The sequence below is a fragment of the Rhineura floridana genome, chromosome 1 (genome assembly GCF_030035675.1).
Source record: "Rhineura floridana isolate rRhiFlo1 chromosome 1, rRhiFlo1.hap2, whole genome shotgun sequence".
NCBI lineage: Eukaryota > Metazoa > Chordata > Lepidosauria > Squamata > Rhineuridae > Rhineura > Rhineura floridana.
Window position 1 is genome coordinate 206,277,238 of NC_084480.1, and position 7,567 is coordinate 206,284,804.

General features: G+C 42.2%; 1 long non-coding RNA gene across 1 annotated transcript; it reads right to left on the bottom strand.

Moving 5' to 3' along the window:
• Window positions 1-732: 732 nt before the first annotated feature.
• On the bottom strand, window positions 733-3,413 carry LOC133364967 (uncharacterized). The gene is made up of 3 exons (XR_009758075.1): window positions 3,318-3,413; window positions 2,146-2,196; window positions 733-1,554 (listed from the first exon to the last, which is right to left on the bottom strand). It is a non-coding gene; the product is annotated as an uncharacterized LOC133364967 (long non-coding RNA).
• Window positions 3,414-7,567: the final 4,154 nt, after the last annotated feature.

The following is a 7,567-nucleotide window of genomic DNA, read 5'->3' on the forward strand; positions in this document are numbered from 1 at the left end:
TCAGAATGCCATTTAAAGGCAAGGCCTAGTATAAGAAGCAATTTAGTTGCATTGAGATAAATACAAAACACATCAGTAGCTTTCAGCCTTTTTGGATCCAGGACCCACCTTTAAATCAAACATGCATTTAGGGACCCATTTCTTATTTTTTTACTATGTATTTTATGGTGGTACTGCTGCTGTCATGGCCCATCTTAAATCAGTCTGGACCCAGTAGTGGATCCCAACCCACTAGTTTAAGACCAATGGTTTAAATCAAAGTATGTCTGCATAACTGAGTTGTGGATCTGTTGCTAGATCCAAAGCTAAGAAAAAGCCTGCAGACACTTCATTTCTTTCTCATAAATGCAGGCCACTTAGCTGCCCAAATAAATACAGACTTTCATCCTTCACTCTCCTAGAGTTTCACCCTGATCCTTTCCCATTATGCTATGTAAAGGTTCATATACCTTAGCAGAGGACTATGATCAGCCATATAGACGGACTACCACAAACCAGATACAAAGGACAATGAGGCTCCTGCAACTCTCCTCTTAACAATTTCATTGGAAGTGTACAGAAACAAGCATTAACTATTTTCACACAGTTATTATACAACAATACTGGTTAATTTCATCTTGAATCTGGATGGTAGGAGTTGTAGTCCAGATGACATCTGGAGGGCTTCAGGTTCCCCCACCCCGCTCTAGTTTACAGTGAAATCTCATGGACTTCTTGATTCATTTAGGGGGCCAATGTTATACTGTTAATTTATTTACAGGGAACGTTTGCATCTCTCTCCCAGGAAATGGAAAATGTATACTGGGTCAACTAATCCCACATTACCAAAAATATTGAAATAACGTATGCTGATTACCAGAGAAATCCGGTTGCAAAGCTGTACACGTGAATAAACTTAGGATTCCGCTTTGAAAGGGGGGGCATTTTTACCCCGAACTGCCCAAACTCAGGAAATGACATTTATATGGTTTTTTCAGCACAGAGGAAGTTCAGAAAAACCGCGTGTGATGGAACAGTGTTGGGAGGTGAGTAACCCCTTCCAATACTTTTAATTATGGCGGCGCGGCCAGGAACTTCTCTGAATGGAAGCGCTTTACAATCTAAGCAGATTGTATTGTTGAATATGCGTAAGGCACCTCCTCCCCAGAGAGAGAGTTTAACCACGATCTCTCAGACATTGCGAAGTGGTCGTAGTTGTTTCTATCGGTTGATCCTTTACGCTAGGGGGCGATGGGCTCTTGTGGAAACCAAGGCCCAGGGTGCAGCATCGCCCGCCTCCCAGGCGGTCGCTGTTCCAGTGTGATCTCTTCCCTTCCGCCCGTTACTCTGTAGAGCCACTTAAGCCCCTGAAGTGGCTAATAAGGGGATGGGCAGGCGCAGGACTGTTTGAAAAGCACGCCGGGTTCTTGAAACGTCTCCTCTACCTCTGAAACGTGTTAAAAGCTTTGCCCAATAAGCGCGTTGTTCAGTTCTCTGCGATCTAAATGCCTTGGAACAAAGAACGATGGAAGCTGGCAATTTGATTGGCTCGGCTGTGTTGACAGGTCATATACACTGAAAGAAATGAGTAAAACATCAAAACTACGCTATTCCGAATAAATTAATCTATAAGAACAGCTGTTCTCTGATATTGTAGGCTGAGGCTTGAAGCCCGAGTCTGTGCATGCCTATTCGGAAGTAAGTCCCATTAAGTTCAGCAAGGCTCACTCCTAAATCCTATACACACTTATCCGAGTGTAAATCCAACTGAACTCCATTCGACTTCCTACTGAGTAGACATGAATAGGGTTGCATTGTTAGTTTAGTAGAGTGCCGCAATGAACCCCAAGGAACTAATCTTCGTAATAAACATGCATAGGGGTTGGACTGTATACTACATCAAACCGCAGCCTAAACCACTTTATAATCACTGTTCCCGACATAAACATTGAAAGAGTGGAGGAAATCAAGCCTTTTAACCACCCTGATTGTGCATTTAAAAAGCAAGGAGGGGAGGTTCAGAGGATGCTGGTATCATGGCACTATTCCTCCCCGCCCCCGCCCCCCATAAATGTTTATGCTTATTCTTGAGATCTTGAGGACCAGAAGCATAATTCCCTTTAAAAAAAACAACGTTTTTCGTATTTGGTCACGTATACTGTGTACCTTTTGGCAAACATGTTGGCATCAATTCAAAAGGTCTATTACGATCATTCCCTATGACGAGTAAACAAAATACAAAATGAACACACGTGTTATTGATTGTTAAAAACAAACTCCAATGATTAGCGTTTCTGTTTTAAAAGGTATCAAACAATATTTGCATCAGTAGAATAATCGAAAATGGTTAGGAAGGTTAGGAAGAGCATGAAATAACAGTTTTGAGGTTGGTAGGTATTACTAATTTCAACAAGAATATCAAAATAAGTATACTGTTCAAAAACAAGTTTGGAGATTTTTTTGTTGTTTTCTGATGATATGCACGCATATGGAAATAAGCCAGACTGAACACAGCGATATTCACTAGTACCGAACATTGGGTCGGACTGTACACATTTGCCATGGAGTAAGTTCACTTTTGACTCAGTGAGATTTATTCCTAGTTCTACTTCCTTAGAATGGCAGTGTATGGCCGTCGTCTTGAATAGCCCTTAGGGGTGCTACTGAAAGAAAGCTCTGTCGACTGCAAATGAAACAGATGACGGGTTGCAAGCCTGTAAACCGCCCAGAGAGCTTCGGCTATGGGGCGGTATATAAATACAATAAATAAATAAATATACATACTTCTTGGGAGTAAACCCACTGAACCCAGTGGAATTTACGTCTCAGTAAACATGCACATTTTAATACCTTTTCTTAAATGGGTTGCGATTCTCTGAGACCCTGGGAGGAAAAACACTCTAAAAATCCTGTCTTGCCTGTCTGTTATGGGGAAAAGTTGGTGTGCGAGTCCTGTTTGCTTTGCTTTTCCTACCTTAGAATTTGTTAAGGTGATCTACCTTTGAGGCTTTTGTTGTGGCTCCAAGGAACGATTCTAAAATTGGGGTTGGGAAGCCCGTTTGCACTTTGCACAGAGTAAGGTGCCAGGATTTTGGACACTACCGCATCACATTAAAGGACGGACACATGTTGCATTTTGTCTGCTCTCATTCTCGTTAAAAACCAAATCAAACCAAGCTCCCTGCAGATAACAGACTAGAACATCAGGGAGAAGACTGAACTAAACCTTTCTGCTTATTGTATGTGAGTGTTTTTAAATTATTATTAAAAGGACGGGAGCATTAAACAAAATGACATTCGCAATCTGTACTCTGCAGTGATACAGTTTAGGATTGTACCTCCTCATTTTAGCACTTCCTGCTGCATCAAGTGTGACTAGTTCTTAAGTCGCTCCAGAGCCCGAGGCTTCAAACCAACCAACTTGAATCGTATTGAGGCTCGTGGTTCGTGTCCAGGAAACCTGCACCCCCTCCCCGCCCCCGTTGTTGTACTTCAGCTCCCACCAACCCCAGCAAGCATGGCCATCGGTCAGGAATTATGGGAGTTGTAGTCCAATATCAGTAGTGCCACAGGCCCCATGCTTTGACTCCCACCTATTCGCATAGTAGTGAGACCTCATCACGGAGGACTCAAATCGCTAAAGCGCGACTGGATTGTGGATCGAGCTATTATTGTAATGAAGCTCTTCTTCCAATCGTCTCTCACACTCCTGAGAATAGAGGAGTAGGGTCAGAGTGTTGTCGTGGTCAGAGTGTTCGACTAGGATCTGGGAAGCCCCACATTCAGCCATGAAGTTCTTCGGGCGACTTTGGCCCTCTCACTGCCTCTCTGCTGAACCTACTTCACAGGGTTGTTGTGAGAATAAAATGGGGAGGGGAAGAACCATATAAGCCACCTCGAGCTCCTTGGAGGAAAGGTGGAATAGAAATGTGACTGGTGATGATGTAATGTTGGCCCACTGTCATGCAGCGATTGTACCAGTTTGCCGCTGTATGTACCGCTCGCCAGCAAAAGCCTCCCAGTATCCCAAAAGGATTCAGACAGAAAAAAGCAATAGTACAATATACAGTATAGTAATTATTTGTAATAATAAGTTGTGGGTTGTTTTTTTAAAGAAAGATAACAGCAAACCTACCGCTCCCATCAACCAAAAGCCAAAATCTCACGTTTACAAAAATCAGCAGACAAGCCAGCTTGTCACTGCCTCCAGGCACAGGCAAGGAAAAACTGCCATTCCAACCTCAACAGGAGCGTGTCCTAAGCTGGAATTTTTACCTGGAGTTGACCATACACACATTTGGCTAGTTTACAAGTAAGAGGGTCTGCTCTATCCAAAAGGGGGCTTCCCCTGGTGATTTATGTCTCAGGGCAGAAGATGGGGATGGGAGAGAAGCATCCTTTCCACCAGTTTATTTGTTTGGCTTCTCTGTCACAGAAAGGTGGTTAAGTATTTCCTTTCAGTTTCTTGCGACGGTAATACTTTATCGGGCTATTCCCGAGAGAATCCAGCTATGCAAGATCCGAGATGAAATGCGAGCGTTATGTCGATTTCCGACTGTGTGCTTAGCCTCAGAGTTGTAGGTAAAAAACAAAGCAGCTCATAGTCGTTTCTCATCAAGAGTGGACCGACTGCCACCTTCTTTTATGTTGCAAGGATCTACACTAGAGAGTGATCTGTTTTAGTGCAGTTCCAATAAACAGAATTCTTTGGATCAGCCTTTCCCAACCTTTGGGTCCCCAGATGTTGCTGGACTACAACTCCCATCAGCCCCAGCCAGCATGGCTAATGGTCAGGAATGATGGGGGTTGGAGTCCACCAACATCTGGGGACCCAAAGGTTGGGAAAAGCTGCTTTGGACGAAGCCTGGAATCCTGCCTACTAAGCACGTTTTCTTGGAAGTAAATCTAATTTACATGTTAGATGTAGTCTGTGAAGGGTTAGGTCTCAATCCAAGTATGGCTGCAATCCTATGCATGCTTAATTCAGAGTAAACTGGCTGGACACAATGGAATTGAGGACGATGCCATAGACTGAATCAGACCATTGGTTCATCTAGCTCACTATTGTCTACACTGACTGGCAGCGACTCTCCACGGCTTCAGGCAGGGGTCTTCCCTTGCCTTACCTAGAGATGCTGGGGTGTTGAACCTGGGAGCTTTTGCATGCAGTGTGTGCTGTGCCACTGAGTCAATGGGACTTTCTTCTGAGTAAACTTGCAGAAGATTTGGGCTGTTAAAAACATTATTTTTATCCCAACTGTAAGTCATCTTATAGTGCTCCAACAAGTTTTAATATATGCTTTTTAAAGTAATAGAAAGGTGGGGTATATATTACTTTAATTAAGGTAAATTCTTTATTCAGGGTCTAAGCAGACTGGTTGGAATGAAATCTATATTTGTTTCGGAACGTGAGAAGAGCTTGCTGGATCAAAGGCCCATCTAGTTCAGTATCCTGTTCTCACAGTGGCCAACCAGGTGCAGATGGGAAGCCCACACGCAGGACCTGAGCACAAGAGTTCTCTCTCCTCCTGTGGTTTCCAGCAACTAATATTCAGCATGCTGCTTCTGACCATGGAGGCACAGCATAGCTATCTTGTCTAGTAACCATTGACAACCTTATACTCCATGAATGTGTCTAATTCTCTTTTAAAGCCATCCAAGTTGGTGTCCATCATTGCCCCCTGGGGGACCCATAGTTTAACTATGCACTGTGTGAAGAAGTACCTTCTTGTGTCTGTCCTGAATCCTTCAGGATTCAGCTTTGTTGAATGCCCATGAGACAAATTGTTATGTGCAGTGGAGGCTGGTCCACCAGGGCTACTGGGGCACAGCCCTCCCAAGAAGAATGTCAAGCAATTTTAACCCCCTGCATCTCAAAGCCAATATAAATTGTTTTTATATTGTTTTAAATTTTAAAATTGTGTTTTAAATTGTTTTAAAATATGTGTTTTAAATTGTATATTTGTTTTAATGTTTTTGATTGCTGTAAACTGCCCAGAGAGCTTCGGCTATGGGGTGGTATACAAGCAATAAATAAATAAATAAATAAAGCCATACATTTTTTCCTGTCCCACTCACATTTTATACTTCTGTTTGAACTCAGAGGAGCTCTGCAAACATTTCTGTCAGTTGTTTGTTCTCTGGCTAATCAGGTCTCTGCATTGCTCAGCCAGTCCTAAGTCAAAAGTATAACTATAGCAATGAGGTCCCTTCCATATGTCTCTGGGCAGAAAAAACATGTGAAATTTGAGTATTACGCCTGTCAACATTTCAGCCCCTGTTGTGAAGGTTCCCCCTCCCTGTTATAAGGGCAGGAGGACATTGGGCTGATTGAAGAGCAGTCCAAGCATGCTTAGACTTGTTTTGTTGAAGGCCACACCTCCAAAGAGCTCAAGGCATATTCGTTGTTGGTGGCCAGGAGAAGGGTGTGGCTGCTAATTTGAGCAGCTTGTTTCTGATGATGTTTGTTGAAAAACAGTGATGGTGGACACACTGTGACTCTTTCTATATAATAAATGTCTACTTTTTACTTAATCATTTGCATTTATTTTTGTGAATGGAGGAAGAAGATTGGAAGAAGAAGTGTTATGTATGGTATCTTTAGATACCATAAATGTGTGTGTGACTTTAAGTTTGAGAGAAGAATGAAGGTTTAACATTCCTGTTATTCTTTAGGTTTAAAAAAGGTGTGTGTGCATTTGGCTGCCTATTGTGAGAACAAGATGTTGGACTGGATGGGCCTTTGATCTGATCCAGCAAATAGGCTCTTCTAATGTTCTTATACTTAGCTCTTTGTTCCAGAAGTGAACAGTGATTATTAAAAGATGTACTGTTTATGCAAAGGATACATGTTCTTGATTCACTTTCTGAAATACAACATTGTATTTCATTGGTGAGGCAGAGCACTCTGTGCAGGCTTATGGCATTTATTTCTGATGTTCAAAGTTCCTAATTATATCTCCCATCCTCAAGTATGTGAGAGGAGGATGTGGTTTGCAAGGAGGAGTGCTAATAGTTAAACTCCTTAAGCTGTTTTGCACTTTGACTGGGTAGAATATTGCCTGCGCATTTCCTTCTCAGTAAGCCAACTGGCAAGAGCCCCTTTGTCTTTATACCTTTAAAAAACAAACACACTAGAGGATCTGGAGACCTAAGTAAAACTCCTCTCTGCCACTTATATGGTGACTGTATGGGGTTGGATACATTTATCTGGTATTCTTCAATCAAAGGGGTAGCCAACAAGCCATGGCTTACAGCAGAAATGAAACAATAGTCAAATAGCACTTTAAACGCTAGCCAATGTTTTATTCCACAAGCTTTCATGGATTACTGAAAATTATGCATTTGGTGAAATGGCCTCTAATCCAAGACAGTTTATGCCATAATAAATTTGTTACTCTTTAAAGTGCTAATACTGTTCTTTTTGTTCTGCTAAAATTGCGTGATGATCTACTTTATGGGGTTATTGTGAGGACAAAAAGACTACAAAACACTTTGCCAAACCTTGAAATGCTATTGCAAGAAGGAGCATAGCGCAGAGGATGGTTCAAATGAGAACTCTGGGTGCAGAGTCTATGCTAGCATAGAT